We start from the raw sequence: 18,106 nt of genomic DNA on the forward strand, positions 1-18,106 counted from the left end.
AAGATCGTGCCAGGGAAATTGATGAAAACCTCAGGGTAAAAAAACGGTTTCAAATGGGCATGGCTTGAAAAAAGTGTAACCGTGCAGATAGGAACGAAAACTGTATCAACATGTCTAACCGAACACATACAAAAAGTGGCAAAGTGTTCAATAGGAGCCAAAAATTTCCAGGAGGATATCCAAACCAGGAAACACAAAGATAAGTTGGACGTAAATTTCTCAAATATTATATAATTGACATCTCTTAAATTGAGTTTTATATATATATATATATATATATATATATATATACATATATACAAACAAATTACTTAGTCTATTTATTTCTGAAGTATAACTTATAAGTGCAGTAGCCTATTTGATATAAATTTCACCCAGTCTACATTTTTATGTCTGGGGTTTGGAAAAATTATTTTGGTTGTTTGGACTCATATTTTAGGTTTTAAAAATATTATGATTGCCCTGTATTTACACTGTTAGAAGTAACCAGAGGTAACCATTTAACGGTGTGTTTTATAAAAAAAAAAAAAAAAAAAAAAAATTGTGTCCAAAGGGGAGCGCATACCCCTTTGAACCCCCCCATCCCCAAGGCAGACATTTTCAGTGTTTTTCCAAATTGGTCATGCTCATCCCCGATATTAGCAACGGCTTTCAGTGCTACGTCTACACTGCAAGTAACTACAACCACAAGAAAAAATGAGCCCAAAATATTTGAGGGGAGGGGGGGGGGTCCGTATAATGTATGCGGCACTTCCAAGGGAGGAGTTTGACCTGCTTGATTTGTCAACTAATTGTGATGTTGAGAGGCAATCACGCGGCCGGCAGGAGGCCGACATCGTGAAGATGTGACAAAAATAGCCCCTTGCCCACTCTTCATATATAATTACCACACCTCACTCTCATTGCCTCTGTCAATGAGTACTACTGCGTGTGTGTGGTAGTAGTAAAACAAATGTGTGTTAGCGCTGCAGATTGGTGAAGCGCCATGAAGCGGCGAGCTCATTGCGGTCCCACTAATTACTATGGATCGGCTTGCTCCTTCGGCGTGATTTCTTTCATCTTTTTGGGGGACCGTTTATATCCTGCCGGGAAGAGAGCAAGCAGTTCCATTTGCCAGTTCCCGCTGCCGCTGATTTGCATTTATTATTCAATTCTTGTTTTTTTTTTTTTTTTTTTTACACAAAACAAAACAATGCCCTCACACGCGGAACCTTGGTCCGCAAACGCCTTGTTTACAAACAAAATTGTCGCGCAAATATTGCCTTTGTTCGTGCGCTGTACTTCCGTCACCACCGGTTGGATCTTGAAGGTTCAGTTGGGCTTTTGTCTCACGCCGCCAAAACATAATTCACACCACGTGTAAACTATTAAGGGTATCGTTAGTTCTCAGGATGGTGTTGAGGTTTGTAGTTTTTCACTTATTTCGTCCTGCCCCTCTGCCCCCAGATACAATTGGACAGCCAACGTCAATACAATTTTTTTCCATTTCAAGCCTATCTTATCCTCCCGATCTTGAGCTCCGCCACGTCAGACAACAAATACCGATCACTTGATGAAAACTATCAAGTTTATACCGTAAACCTATAAAAAAAACAAGGTGAAGATAACTTTGTTCTGGGGTTGGAACATATTTGTATTTTGATTCATTTCATTTGAAAAGCAAACATTTGGGTTTTGAACTGTTTCAGTTCATGAATTGAGGGTCCACTGTTTTTCACTCCGGCTGGGATGAAAGGGAATAAAAATACATTTGAGATGTTCAATTCCACTTTTTCCAGAACAGTAGCAGGTTGAGTATTCAATCTCCAGTACTCACTGATGAAGAGTATAGATAACACTAGTACTTTTGATATTGTCCATAAAATTTCAATGAGCACAAGAACAAATAATTGTGAACAAAAGCCCTTTCTGTCTTTCTTTCATGATTAAGGGCTACACAAATTCTTGATTGTTCATTTCAACTCTTCTGGATGCATATTCTCATTTGTGAAATTTCTGTCGAATGTAACTTCAGAAATATTCAGAAATAAAGTGAGGGGGCAAAATATAATTCCCCTACACCCAACCTCGACCCCAATCACCCCCACGACCACCAACACTTGACCATGTCCTGACCTTGATGATCAACTTTGAAAGTGCAAAAAATTTGGATAAGCCCCGTACTTTTCATATAAAGTTTCAATGCTGGTGATTGGCCAGATTTGTTTTGATCAGTGAATATAGATTTTAAAATATATTAATATAGGCGGCATGGTGGTAAATCGGTAGCTTCACAGTTCTGAGGACCTGGGTTTGATCCAGGCCCTCCCTGTGTGGAGTTTGCATACTCTCCCCATGCCTGCGTGAGTTTCTCTGGGTACTCTGGTTTCCTCCCACATCCCCAAAACATGCAACATTAATTGGACACTCTAAATTGCCCCTAGGTGTGATTGTGAGTGCGACTGTTTGTCTCGATGTGCCCTGCGATTGACTAGCAACCAGTTCACGGTGTACCCTGCCTCCTGCGCGTTGACAACTGGGATAGGCCCCAGCACTCCCGTGACCCTTGTGAGGATAGGTGGCTAAGAAAATGGATGGATGGATGAATATATATTACATACATGATTAGATAAATAGTGTTTTTAATTCGGGGAAAAACGTTTATAGTTCCACGGTCGGGGATCGGGCAGGCAGTCAGGTGCAGCAACGGTAGTCAGGACGTCGGGCGTAGAGATCAGGTCAGCGGGCAGGCAGGAGTCGGTACACGGGAGATCAATCAAAGCAGGCAGGAGTATCAAAGGAGTCAGGCTTACGGGGATGGTTGGAGGACAGTTGGAGGTCGGTACACACGGGAAAACGATCAGAGATACAGGAGTGCTGGAACGGGGCATGAACCGCAACGATCTGACCCCGGACCAGTCGTCCCCATGGCCTTATATACACTGGGGCCAATCAGCCAGCTTGAGGCGCAGGTATGCGCCTCCCAATCAGCCAGGGCTGGACCGGCAGGATCATGACAGTTTTAATATCTGAGTGTAGGACTTGCGACTTGACTCAGGACTTTCTCGTCTCCATTTGGGACTTGACTCGAGACTTGAGGGTAAATACTTGACCCTCAATTGTAATCTGCAATGCAATGACGCGGTCCCACCTCCGCCAGTACTGTGTTGGTACTTGCCCGTCCATGGCAACGATGCATCTCATCGGCAGAATCTGTTGATGTTGGTGCCTTTAAAAAAAATCCTTACATACCACACCTTTGTTTCTACACACACACACACACACACACACACACACACCAATCAACATCCGGACAAGGCCGCGTCAACCATCAGTCACCATTGGATTGGGCCGGGTTGTGATTAATGAAGAGCCAAACAGCAGCCTCGGATAAGATGAGACCTTCAATGGGTGATAAAGGACAGCCTCTCTGACTCTGGCGTTTGCTTTTTTATTTCCTGGAACAAAAAAAAAACAAAAAAAAAAACCACCAACATGTCGCGCTTGGCACGCTGTAATTAAACCTAATGAGGACCATTGTCATTTGCAGGTGCTTAACAAATGAACAGGCCAAGTAGGAAAAGAGGAAGGCTTTTGTGATGTCTGTCCAATAAGCAGCTGGACCCTTGGAACACTCTCACACTTTACTCCTGACCTGCCTTCCACTTTTTTCCCCCATATTAAATCTGACCCTTGGGAAAAATTCTGACAAAAAAAAGAAAAATTACACTAACTCTTTTTGACATTTCCTTCATGAGGACTACTAGGAAAAGAAATGGTCCTGTCCCCGTTCAACATTTGATTTTGTTCTCATTTGAAACTTTTTGCCATGAGCTGTAGTTGTCATTTTGAATTTTCCTCGTGATGACTTACATAAATAGGAAAATTCATATTGCCCCTGACCTGTTAGATATGTATTTGTCATCACTAGAGCAATATTTTGAACGATCATCGTTGCATTCTGTACTGTCAGAGGTTGCAAATGTGTCGAGCAAGATCCTTGCGGGCCTCCTGAGTTGAAGTTATGTGCCCGAGAAGACCCCACACTTTATGGAAACAGAAAGACACAGATAATGGAAGCTCGATCTCGGAGGATGACAAGATCATTCCAGCGAGAACGTCACTGTGCACTTTCCAACTTGCTCTTTGTATGCAGGCTATTAGCTTCAAAGAAAATTGAACATATCTCTTGGTTTGATCGTTGAACCCCCCCAAAAAATGGAAAAACTACAAACATTTGATTAAAAGAAATGTCACCGAAGAAATGAAACAAGCTGTTTGCGCATGTTGTAGAAGCAATCAGTTCCTGTTTCTGTTCAACCCTCTGTTGTTTCAAGTTCTCCCCCCCACACACACAAAAAAAAGATAAAATGCTAAAATGGTCAGTTCCTGTTACCGTTAAACTTTCAACTGTGTCATTTCCAGTAGTCTCTAAGCAGAAATAATTCATATGTTTACCTGCTCAAGCTTTGACTACTGTAATTCCCGGCCTACAGCGCGCACCTTGTTATAAGCCTCACCCAGTACATTTGTAAAGGAAATACCATTTGGTACAGACAGACACCGCAGCTGTGTAAAAGCCACAAGTGCCCACATTGAAACCTACATTCAAACACGAGATATTAACAAAGAAAGATGGTACACAGAGAGTTTAACGCTAATGTTAGCGCAGCGCTAACAGGACTGGACCGGTAAAAGTCACTTCCTCGGCACATATATTCCACCAGTCTCACTCTTACCTTTTCTCCTTGGGGCCGTTAGAAAAAATGCACAAATTAGCTGCATCACTTTATTTATTTGAGTAAAACAGTCCAAATATTTACATTAACCTTCATAACACAGGAAGTAACCTGCAAGCTAACTAAGAAATTCTGGGCCTGACATTTTTTATTTAATTTAATTTTTTTTGGGTGTTGGCAGCGGCTTTGGCTGAGGTTTTATCTCTTTTAGTGCTGTTTTAGTCTTATGTCTCTGTGAATAACGCACACGTTTCCCGGCAGTATGTATGTATTTACAGTAGGCGGATTCAATTTGTCGCCGCTCGTCTCTGTGTCATTACGCTCTGCCGAGTGCCACTCCAGTTGTGTTTATGAAAGGTGTGTATTTTTTTTTTCCCCAGCGCTCTCGCGGAGAGAAAAAAAAACTAAACACATCTTTACAGGCAGAGCCATGTAACACGACGAGCGTCATTACCGCGGCAGCATAACCGAGTTGTGCTGCGCTGTAAAGTGCACACAAATGCTGGGGTGTAACAATGACACGCTTGGCCAAGCGAGGAAAACTCCCAACAATAATTCAATTCTCCCCAAATGTGCACAATTACATGAAAAAACCCATGCAGGGGGTAAAATCAAAACAATCACACATGTACTTCGTAGTTACCTGCGTACCCTAGTGAGGATAAGCGCTGTCCAAAATGCTTGAATGAATACACAAGGAGCAAACGTGTTGATGATCACGAAAAGTGCCGTTCAGTTATGTGCTCGTACTTTGGCGGCACTTTGAATGTTTTCGTTCCAAAGCGTGCAAAAGTGCTGACACTTGAGAAAAAGCAACACATGAGAGCAGTGAATGATAAGAAGACCGCTGAGTGGGCCCGTACTTCACCTTACAAAGGGATTTCCCCATCATTCATATTTAGGACCTCGTCCACAGCCTTTGTGCTCCATCCACACCCCCCAAGCACTCACTGATATCAAGTCGACACTCAAGCCCACTCCAGATGTCTTCCCAGATGTCTGCAATGCCATAAGCAAAGATGGGTAAGAAGTGTGCTAGATATTACCCAGAGAACCCTTGGAAATACAACAGAACTATTCACCTTCCACCATGCAATTGTTTTCATATTCGTTCAACCTTTGATTGGTGCTCATTTTGTTTTCCCTGTTAAACACAATTGAAATAATCTGTTCTATATTCCAAGTTTTCGGTATCATAATTGAAAAAGCTATGATCTGGTATAATCAATGAGAAAGAATGGAAATACAAACCCTATTCCAGTTCAATCTTTTACATTTTTTAAATTTTAGATCTAATTTTGACCCCCTGACCCTTGTGAGGATAGGTGGCTAAGAAAATAGATGGAAGAGTTGATGGATCTAATTTTGAATTGTTGTCTTTTAAATTGTACAAACAACGAAACTCCTCTCACAGTTGAACCTTTGATTTGTTCTCGTTTGAAATTGAAAATCAATTGAACTATAACAAATTTATTACTCTCCCTCTTTAACCGTTGATTTGTTTACTTTGAAAGTTTTTCTCTTAGGAATATATGGAAATAGAAATATTTGTGTTCATGTTCAGTCGTCAATTTGTTCTGATTTATAAGATATTTACGAGATACAGTGTAGTTGGGCTTCTATTTCTGTTCTACCTTGAAATGGCTGTCATTTTCAATTTTGCCTGTAAGCATTCATTTTATTCTGCCTGTTCAACCTTGAAGAAATTATAAACGGGAACAAATCAAAAGATAAACAGGCACAGATTATTTCAATGGCTGTTATTTATCGTGGGACATATTCAAAATGATAATAAATGGTTGGTTTGTGTAGGAACGGAGAACTTCTTTTTCCACTACATTTGGCTGTAACAGATTTCGCTCCTGTCGACCAATCAGAAGACGGAAAGATGCCAACACATCCTCATTGGAAAATGAAATATGATTGGTTAAAAAAAAGCAGTCCTGTTAGATTCCAATTGGAATTTCACTGTAAATTTAGGTCAGAGCTTCTGATAGTATTTTGGCCAACAGAGAAGGCCTTGCTGACAGCGATCACCGCTGGGATTACACTCGAGAGTAATTGTTTTGCACATTTTGTGTATCTTGTTGTCGTTTGTGAATGACCGCTGATGGTTTTGTTTTCTGCTTTAGGCATCGACCACGCCATACTCAGCATATTGCTCCGTAGCGCTAACGCAGGCATTAAGGCCAGGTTAGCGTTGGGATGTATTAAAGTTGGTGGCGTGCCAAGTCGCATCACCAGCAAGCAGCATCAACTCCTCTCCCCCGTTCTGCGCAGCCCATAATGTAGCCGGGATAAAAGGCAATCAGGCCACTCTTTGAAGTTATGGCGCCTCACCCTCGTCCAAGTGGTCAATCAATGTTCTGTTTTTGCTTGTGTTCTCAGTGCATCAGCGTGGGCCGTAAAGCCCACGAGGCTGTTAAATGGGCGTGCGCTTGTCCGACAATCTGTAGTTCCTGGCAGCCGTGTCATCTCGGGACTTGTCGGGGCGTAAATCTTCTAGTGGTGGCGGCGGCGACTGGTGTGTGCCGAGGGCAGGGGCTGATCAGCAACGCATATACAAGGCAGGAGGAAAAAGAACCATGATGTCATAATAGATAGAAATGATTGGCGGCATGCGAACTAACTGAGTTTCTGAACGCACCTGGACACCGATCCGAAGCTAGGATTGGTCCGAGACTACAGGACGTCACGACAAGAAGGGGACTCGTTTAGCTGAACTGTACGGTACAAAATGATTGTTTTGTAGGTTGTTTTCAAGACCTAAAACAGCCAGTACAGTTATTGTAAAAAAAACGAAAAAAATAGTTGAAAGTTTCACATTTTATCCAAACCTACCATCCCGGTGTGCCTGGTCATCATGACATTGTTGACGTACAGTACACGTCATAGGTTAGTCGCTTTCATGAACTGCACGGATTTTTCCAAATCCATTGGCAAAGGCAAAATGGCCCTGACAAAAAAATGGTTACTGTACCAAAAATAGCACGTTCCAGACTCCAAAGACTTGTGTTTGTGTTCCTCAGAGTTAACGCCGCAGCCATGCCGCTTTGTCTGTGCCAGTGTGCCACACACAATAGACAATTGATCAAACTATCATCACGGGTCGCTATGTCAGGCCCCCACACACAACATGGCCACCGCAGGAGGCACGTCATTTGGAACTGCCTCTACTCATATGGTATATCTGTGACCCAGAAATATGTCAGTACCATTCTCTGCCGGCATTGCGTCACAACAACAGTAACAACAGCGGGCAAATGTGGAACGAACTGACTTTGTCAACAGCATGTTAAGGGACAAATGGAAGCTATTTTTGGACATATTTTTCAGTCTTGATGGTCCAATTTATCCAATATTCATTATGTCAGGCTCCATTTCATCACTGTCCCACTGTACATACATAATCTAACCAGTCCATTAACACACAAACACACGCACACAATAGAATGAGCTGTCGGTCAATTCATATGCATGCTACTATAATATGAAAAGATTCACAATTATGTTTCTATCCATTCACAACTGCACATCGGCCCATATTCTCGCATGAGCCTCTTTTACGTGCCTGGACGTCCACGCTTCTGATCCTTGGAAATTCTCCCCAAAAGACCTATGACACACGCACCATAATGTAAGATAGGAATGCATGTGGAATCACCAAACAGGCATCATTGTTGAGGGTGATAAAAATGATGGAACATACATTTTTCCCCTAGTCCTGTGGGTGTCATTAAAATCAATGAAAACACTTTAAAATGGGAAAATGCGCAAGTTTACCTTCCAAGTATGAAATAACTCAAATGAAAGTAATTGAATCAGAAAACTGTTAAGTTTGAAAGCCTGTTAAGATATAAGAGGTGAGATAAGCTTAATCTTTAATGTTTTGTAGTCATATTATTACATCCAACCACAGGAACAAATAAACATTAAGGATTGCATATATAAGTCACTATTACAGTGAATGCAGATGTTGTTATTAGTGGGAGACTGGATTCCTGCACAAGGATCCAATACCATTCTGGGACATACTTTTCTTTCAGGAAAAAAAACCCCAAACAATCTTAAAAGACTGCATAAAATCCTGAAAAGGAAAAGATGTTTCAAGTGGTATTGCCCCGCCCCCTCAAAAAAACGTCCACTAATGTTGATATGATCTGCCAATAAATATCACAATGAAACATGCCGAAATAGCTCACGTAAAGGGCCTGAATAAGCTGCTAAGATCAGCTTTTGTGCGGCTTTGGTGATTGGGGACATGCTTCACATACTCCCATAACCATGCTTTCATTGCTCCTTAACACATTTTCCCGCAAGATTTCAAATGTGTTTTTGCACAATTTTGAATTTTTGGTTCAGCATTTTGGCTGTAATTCCAAAAGATACATTTGGCGCCGGCACATCCCTGCTTATCACCAAAAGCACACTACACGGAAAGTGAAGCACGGGGGTGGCAGCGTCATGCTTTGGGGCTGTTTTTCTTGAGCTACAACTTGGGCCTTAGTCACAGTAGAGGTAATTAGGAACAGTTCCAAATAGAAGTCGGAGTTAGTACAAAACCTTCAGTGTTCTGGTGGAAATAAACGTCAGGAAAAGCCTGCTAGAACAGCTGAAATGAATTTGCGGTTTTTCAGAGGCAGGTGTGTACCGACTCCCATTCAACAGAAATTTGAATGTGATTTGTGGATTCTGAACACAACCACATCCCTGGTTGACAGTGTGCACCCGATTGTAACCAAATTGTCTTATTTATTTTTAATCCTCCTCTCGAAAAATGATGTGAGTGAGTGTTATGAGTTACATTAAAGGTAGAAGTTGTGAAATAATTCATTCATTCCTTTGAGCTAGGGTGTTTAGACTTTTTTTCTATCGACTGTATGGACATAATGTAAACATCTGTTGATTCACATAGGGTACACATTTTAACACAGACCACGTCCGTCCAATATAACATATGTTAACATCTATTCACGTCGCTATTCACACACACAAAATGCTATAATGTATTTTTTATGTTTTGCACAGTGTAAACATCTTTCCTCTCATATACAAATAATTTAAACATTTGCATGCCCCGATTGTACTCCCGTCGGCAGTGACAGAACTCGCCTCAAGAACGTGAGACAAAAGGCCAACACATCGGTACTCCGATCTATTTTTCCCACTGAATTTCATTCCTCGCCTCTGTGAACCCTTTAAAAGGCACATTGACAAAAAAAAAAAAAAAAAAAAATCTGGAATTTGCTATTTTCACAACACCAGTTTCCCCAATTTTATCTTCAAGAGTCAGGGGACACTGACATAGAGCAGATGCGTAAATTTTGTGTCTATGTGAATGGACAGACATGTTTTCAATATGTGCATAGGCGGATGCTCACATTATGTACGTGAATATACTTTGACATGTTTATATAGTGTGTAGGTTGAATCGACAGATATGTTATATTGTGTGCATGCAGTATAAATAGATTGGCTTTTATATAATGTCATGTGAATGTAAGTAATTAAGTCCAAGTACAGTTGACTTGTCAGAGTTTGCAGGGCTTTGTAATGTTGCGGCATAAAATGTCAGCCCCGAGTGCGGGGAAGTGAGGAAGCAAGGTGGTAGTACAGAAGACTTGAAGAAGTATATTTCAAAAACAAACAATGACCATGGAAAAATCTAAATACAGTACAACCTCTGTTCTCGACCACAATCCGTTCCAGAAGACGGTTCGAGAAGTGATCGTGGTGAAAATCCGAATCAATATTTCCCATTGCAATTAATGGAAAAATAAATAATGTGTTCCATGTCTTAAAATAGGCTTTTTAGAGCATTTTTTTTAGCTTTTCCTTATAATAAACTGCATAGGAGAAATACATGTATAGTTTAAAAACTTTAGATCATGAAATCATTTAAGAAATTATTATTTTTTTTTTTTTTTTGGCTTAAAATGTAGGCTTTAGTAGTAGAGTAGGCTAGGGTGGGAGTGGATTGCAACCTTGTAATTTTTTTTTTAACAAAAGTGCAGAATAACTTTAAACAAGCAATAATGAGGGGGGGGGCAAAGAAAATTGTTTTTTTATTTTTACAAAAAGTAACATACAAAAACAACTCATAACTCGAGTTAACAAAATCTTTGAAACAAAACAAAAATGCAGAAATGCTAATGGAACAGAACATTATTAAAGTTCACAAGAAAAAAAGCAATGCAAAACTATCATCTATCAAATCTCTCCAGTGGGGGTGACTGGCCCCCTGGAAGTTCTTTTCCCAAAGAACTCATGCAGTGTCACTTCTTTGGAGCCATGATTGGGAGTTAATAGTGCTCAATAGGAAGAAAAAACAGTCAGTAAATGTAGCTACCTGGACACGTCTACCTACAGAGGCTGCGTAAAACACAATAACAAAGCGCGTCGTGGCTCAGATGGTCGTTATGTTATTTTCCGGGTTTTTTTCCAGTGGTCGTTTGAGTACCGGATTTTCGTTCGAAATCAGAAGCAAAAAAATCTTGAAATTTTCATCCGAAAACCGATTAGTTCAAGAAGAGGGACATTGAGAACCACATATTCACTGTACTGTTCTATATTATAAATCCATTTGGCTTAATATGATGTTGGTCTCCTCTTGGCAGCTGAAACAGCTTCAGTTATTGTAAGGTTTTCAACAAGGTTTAGGAGTGATTTTATGGAAATGTTTGCAAGGTCACACACTGATGATGGACGAGAAGGTCTGGCGCACCGTCCACTTGAAATCAACACAAAAGATGTTATACTGGTTGCAAGAAGGACTGTGTGCGGGCCAGTCTAGTTCATCCATACCAAATTCTTTTATCCATGTTTTAGTGAGTCTTGCTTGGTGCGCTGGTGCACAGACATGTTGGAACAGGAATGGGTAATCACTAAACGGTTTGACTGTGCAGACTGTCTTGGTGTGCTGAAATGTTTTGAGTTCCAATCATTCAGCTAATATTTTAGACTTTTCCAAGTTTGTGGGAACAGTTTGGAGATTTTCCAACACGCATCAGTGCCCAAATCGAGGTTCATAAATACACGGCTTTAGAGAGTTTCTGGGTGAACCAAAGTGACCAGTGCAAGCCTGACCTCATTTTTGGATGAATTAGAGTGGAGACTGGTAGCCATGCCTTCTCGTCCAACATCCACATGTCACGCTGTCCTTGGGTAAGACACTGATTCCTAATTTGCTCCCAATGGGCCTTGCAGCACCACACAAGGCAGCAGCCGCGCATTATTGTATGAATGTGTGTGAGAGTGGGTGAATATGATGCTTTGTAAAGCGCTTTGGGCACTGTGATGGTGTAGATAAAGTGCTATATAAGTGGAGGCCATTTACCAGCATCAGTGTGTAACCTCACAAATGTGCTTCTGGAAGAATGGTTAAAAAAAAAAAAAATCCAATAAACACTCTTAAACCTTGTGGACCTTTCCCACACCTTTAAACATTTCCCGGAAGAGTTTATGCTGTTAGAGCTGCACAGTGTGTACCAACGTCATATTAAACCCAACAGATTAAGAGTTGGGTGGGATTTAAATTCCTATCCGAGTCAAGGCAGGTGAGCGAATACTTTTGGCATTATAGTGTATATTAATATATATTGTGTTTATATGAAGTTTACGTTATGTGTGCATGTGAATGGAGGGACTGCACTGTAAACTGTTGGATCAACATTCATATTCAATTGTCCATGTTTTGCTGTTCTCCAGCTGTCTCCGTGCTAAAGCAGTCCAGCCCATCGCTAACACTGTAGGGGAGAGGAGGGGGCTCATTACAGCGAGTGGGACCTGTGCAGCGAGCGCACTTGTTGTCAGCCATTGTGGTTGTCAGTGCCCGCAGCGTAGTGCTTTTAATTAGCATGTTATTAGGCCTGTGGCTGTGGGCACATGTCGCAGCACAGTCATGGCGGTGAATCACGCATCTTCTCGTGCACACGCACTTATAATTGAGTAGCTTGACACTTTTAACAAACATGCAAGTGTTGAAGCTTATATTCTTTTGATGAAATTTAAAGTGAAGAAAATAAGTATTTGAGCACCCTGCTATATTGCAAGTTCTCTGACTTAGACATCATGGAGGGGTCTGAAATTTTCATCGTAGGTGCATATCCAGTGTGGGAGAGATAATCTAAAAAGAAAAATCCAGAAATCACAATGTGTGATTTTTTTTAGCAATTTATTTGTGTTATACACTTGCAAATAAGTATCTCAAAACCTGGGAAAACCAATGTTAATATTTGGGAGAGTAGCCTTTGTTTGCAATTACAGAGGTCAAAAGTTTCTTGTAGTTGTTCACCAAGTTTGCGCACACTGCAAGAGGGATTTTGGCCCACTCCTCCACACAGATCTTCTCTAGATCCGACAGGTTTATGGGCTGTCTCTGAGAAACACAGAGTTTCAGCTCCCGGCAAAGATTTTCTGTTGAGTTTAGGTCTGGAGACTGGCCTTGATATGCTTCTTACAGAGCCACTCCTTGGTTTTCCTGGCTGTGTGCTTCTGGTCATTGTCATATTGAAAGACTCAGCCACGACCAATCTTCAATGCTCTGACTGAGGGAAAGAGCTTATTCCCCAAATCTCACAATACATGGCCGCGGTCATCCTCTCCTTAATACAGTGCAGTCTTCCTGTCCCATGTGCAGAAAAACACCCCCAAAGCATGATGCTACCACCCCCATGCTTCACAGTAGGGATGGTGTTCTTGGGAACACGGTTGGTGGAATTATGACCAAAAAGTTAAATTTTTGCCATCTGACCACAAAACCTTCTCCCATAACTCCTCCGTATCATCCAAATGGTCATTGGCAAATTTAAGACGGGCCTTGAGATGTGCTGGTTTAACCTTCCGTGCGATGCATGATTTCAAACCATGACGTCTTAGTGTATTACCAACAGTCAACTTGGAAACGGTGGTCCCGGTTCTTTTCAGGTCAATGACCAAGTCCTGTCGTGCAGTTCTGGGATGATTCCTCACCTTTCTAAGGATCATTGAGACCCCACAAGGTGAAATCATGCATGAGGCTCCACTCCTATTGAGATTGACCATCATGTTTAGCTTCTTCCATTTTCTCATGATTGCCCCAACAGTGGACCTTTTTCCACCAAGCTGCTTGGCAATTTCTCCGTAGCCCTTTCCCTGTCATGTGGAGTTGTACAATTTTGTCTCTGGTGTCTTTGGACAGATCTTTGGTCTTGGCCATGTTACAAGTTTGAGTCTTAATGATTGTATGGCGTGGACAAATGTCTTTATGCAGCTAGCGACCTCACACAGGTGCATCTGATTCAGGACAATACATGAAGTGGAGGTGGACTTTTAAAGGTGGACTAACAGGTGTTTGAGAGTCAGAATTCTAGCTGATAGACAGTTGTTCAAATACTTATTTGCAGCTGTATCACACAAATAAATCGTTAAAAAAACATACATTGTGATTTCTGGATTTTTAGATTTTCTCTCTCACAGTGGACATGCACCTACGATGAAAATTTCAGACCCGTCCACAATTCCCAAGTGGGAGAACTTGCAATATAGCATGGTGTTCAAATACTTATTCTCTTCACTGTAGTTTTTAACCCCTTTGCAGTTTGGATTGCAAATAATTGTCATGATCCTGCCGCTTCAGCACGAGCTGTGCGGGTGCCTGTGCGGCTGCGCTAATTGGGAGGCACACACCTGTGCCTCATGCGGGCTGATCATCCCCCGTATATATCGGACCCGGTGACGACTGGTCCTCGGCCAGTTCGTTGAGCTTTATGTCCCGTACCAGCACTCTCGTACTCCTGATCGATCCTGTGTGTACTTAAACCTACCGGGCGAAGACGCTCGGGTGCTGGAAACGCGGGGAGGTGAAACAAACTGACTGGGATGAAAGATCGGACGAGCAGATTCATAATCAGAATAATCGGAGTCGTACTCCGGCAGCCGGTCATACAAATCACGGTCCTCCTCATATTCCGAAAAGCCAGAGTCCAGAAGATTATACGGAGCCGGACGGGTCGTGTTCGGGACGTATTCATACCTCGCTGGGGAGCGTAAGACACAGAGGACATCAGGGAGCCTCCCCGGATCGGACAGGCTTGGTCCTCCGGCAGCCGGTCTACCTTGCGCTGGTCCCGGCGACGCCGGGTCTTTCCTGCTGGGTCCTGTGATGGCCAGTTCGTTCTGTCACGTCCCATCGGAACGAGAGTAGGACCCAAATGCAGGACTCGGAAGATGCAAGGTAGTTCAAGGAGACACGTTTATTATATGCAGAGGTAGGGGATCGAGCAGGCAGTCCAGTGCAGCAGCGGTAGTTGGGACGTCGGGCGAAGAGAGCAGATGAGCGGACAGGCAGGAGTCGGTACACAGGGGAACAATCAACGCAGGCAGAAGTATCAAAGGAGTCAGGCTTACAAGGTTGGTCGGAGAACATGCGAAGGTCGGTACACACAGGTTCAATCAGGAGTACGAGAGTGCTGGTACGGGACATAAAGCTCAACGAACTGGCCGAGGACCAGTCGTCACCGGGTCCGATATATATGGGGGATGATCAGCCCGCATGAGGCACAGGTGTGTGCCTCCCAATTAGCGCAGCCGCACAGGCACCCGCACAGCTCGTGCTGAAGCGGCAGGATCATGACAATAATTGGACTGGCCCACCACACTTCCTGGTTTGAAATTTGAAGATGAAATATTGTATCTAAAATAATTTCGGAATACAGGCGGCACAATGGTTAGCACATCTCCCTCACAGCTCTGAGGGCCAGGGTTCAAATCCCGCCTCGTCAGTGTGGGGTTTGGATTTTCCTCCTGTGCCCGCGTGGGTTTCCTCCAGGTACTCCTGTTTCCTCCCACATCCCTGAAACATGCACGGTAAGTTAATTGAGAACTCTAAATTGGAAAGATTGTTTACATAATTGAATATGAAACAAATGTTTGTGTTGTTTGCGTACGTGTACGTACAGGCAGGTGTTAATTGTTTCCAGTGGTTTTTCTTCCCTGCTAATCAGCGTTGACAGTGTGTGATGTTCCGCAGGGGAAGGTAATACTTTTCCAAGTGGCCACCGTGCAGTCATAAAAACTTTTGACTTGCCTTTTTTTTTTTTTTCTTTATGCAGCTTCCCTTTTCCCTGCCTTCAGTCTTCAACCAGCCAGGAGGAAAAAGAATCTGTAAGTTGAGCGAAGGAGAGCGTCCTTTCCTCAGGTCATTAGCATGTCCAAACCAGAGGTACCCAGAGAGCCTCGCTACACACTATAAGAAAGACACTTTGCAGACTAGAAGAATACATTTCTACTTAATTAATCCCACTCCTTCCTTTCGCTATTTAAAGGCAATGGTCTGTTTAACAACTTTCAGCGACACTAAACGGGTAATTAGTCACAAGCCAATCCTTCATTTTTTTTCTCATACTTTTTATGGGCATGATCGGACGAGTGGGGGTCGACATTGGGGGGGGGGGGTTGTCTGAAAATGGGGGTGACAGTTTCACTCTTGACTATATTTTAGCAACAGGTCTAATGGTTCAGGTCTTCGTGAGTTTGTTGAAGCCATTCCTAGAATGATGTTGTCCAGTATTTATTATATTCTATATATGCCAGGCCAATAGTGGGCGATGTACGCAAATCCCTGCGTGCCCTTTTGGGTCCTTTTGAATGGCCTTTTGTGTGTGTCATAATTGTTTGTATGTAAATAATGCGACTCCACGGTCAAGTTCATGAAAGCAAAAACAAAACAAGAGAGTTGTTCACCATTTCTGAGCACTTTGCAGACAAAGTTTTAAGTGTTTCCACTCGGAGGATAAACAAACTATAAGGTAAACAATAAATGACCTTTTTTTGGTCAAACGTCACCCTTATTTTTTTAAATATTTTAATCTTATCACAATGTTGTAAAATGTAAAAAAAAAATGTAAAATCACATAAATTGCAATCCTAGCCTAATTCATAAAAATATCTTTATTCTCATATTTTGATTCTATTTTCATGAAATTTAAGCAATTTTCTTGTAACATTACAACATTGTACGTAAAAGATTTAGACTTTGTCCTCAATGTTCTTCTTTTCATAAAATTACTGCAATTTTGCTCATAATATTTTACGATTCATGTAATATTTTGGCTTTACGCTTGTAAAAAGAATTAATAAAATCCTGACTTGATTCTATTTTTTAAAATTGTATTCTGTTATTACCATTGTATTATTAGAATATTCCATTATTATTCTCAGATGATATTGTGATATACAGTGAAAGCAGCGATCAGGTGGAGGAACAATTAGAAAAGGTGGAGGCATGCACTGACAAGGAGAGGAATGAAGATTTGATGAAGTAAAACAGGATATATGTGCGTGAATGAGATGGGTGGAGGAGGAGGAGTGAGGCTACAGGGAGAAGAGATAGCGAGGGTGGACGTCTTCAAATACTTGGGGACAACCATACAGAGAAATGGTGGTGGGGTGGGGGGGTGGGGGGGTTAAGGAAGTGAAGAAACAGGTCCAAGCAGGTTGGAACAGCTGGCGGAAGGTGTCTGGTGTTCTATGTAACAGAAGAGTTTCCGCTAGGATGAAGGGAAAAGTTTACAAAACAGTGGTGAGGCCGGCCATGATGTACGGATTAGAGACGGTGGCACTGAAGAAACAACAGGAAGCAGAACTGGAGGTAGCAGAAATGAAGATGCTGAGGTTCTCGCTCGGAGTGACCAGGTTGGATAGGATTAGAAATGAGCTCATTAGAGGGACAGCCAAAGTTGGATGTTTTGGAGACGAGATTCGTGAGAGCAGACTTTGATGGTTTGGACATGTTCAGAGGCGAGAGAGTGACTATATTGGTAGAAGAGTGCTGAGGATTGAGCTGCTAGACAAGAGCGTGAGGAAAAACTAAGTTAAGGTTGATGGATGTTGTGAGGGAGGACATGAAGACTGTGGGTGTTAGAGAGGAGGATGCACGAGATAGGCTTAGATGGGAAAAGATGACACGCTGTGGTGACCCCTAACGGGACAAGCCGAAAGAAAAATTCTCATAGTTGTAATTTTTTTCAACAACAACCCTAATTTCTTTGCCTTTTTTCCTTAAAATTTCAACATAGTCTGCGATTATCCAAACATTGTTCTCAAAACATGATCCTAATCCGTCCTTGAGTGACTCCTCAATGAGTGAATCCGTCTCTTCTTCCCGCCACAAATCCACATGAAGATTTTTGGATTTACGCAAATGTGCTGCGCTTGAATGTGAAAATAACCGAATGGCAACGACGACGCGGGAATGATGAAAACTGTCAATGTGCCCTTTAGATAAATTGATTTTATCTTAAGTCTCTGCTGCTGTTGTTGCAGGTTATTGGCAGAGCGGGATAAAATCTATCAGTTGTGACGTCGCTCTATTTTCAACCTCATTCTTTTTAAATGGTACACCCCCCTCA

The 18,106-nt window shown here is 42.1% G+C and overlaps 1 long non-coding RNA gene across 1 annotated transcript; it reads left to right on the forward strand.

The window, feature by feature from the left end:
* Nucleotides 1-15,336: 15,336 nt before the first annotated feature.
* On the forward strand, nucleotides 15,337-16,045 carry LOC133498605 (uncharacterized). Its single transcript, XR_009794363.1, has 3 exons — nucleotides 15,337-15,563; nucleotides 15,656-15,732; nucleotides 15,809-16,045. It is a non-coding gene; the product is annotated as an uncharacterized LOC133498605 (long non-coding RNA).
* Nucleotides 16,046-18,106: the final 2,061 nt, after the last annotated feature.

Source organism: Syngnathoides biaculeatus, chromosome 3 (genome assembly GCF_019802595.1).
Source record: "Syngnathoides biaculeatus isolate LvHL_M chromosome 3, ASM1980259v1, whole genome shotgun sequence".
NCBI lineage: Eukaryota > Metazoa > Chordata > Actinopteri > Syngnathiformes > Syngnathidae > Syngnathoides > Syngnathoides biaculeatus.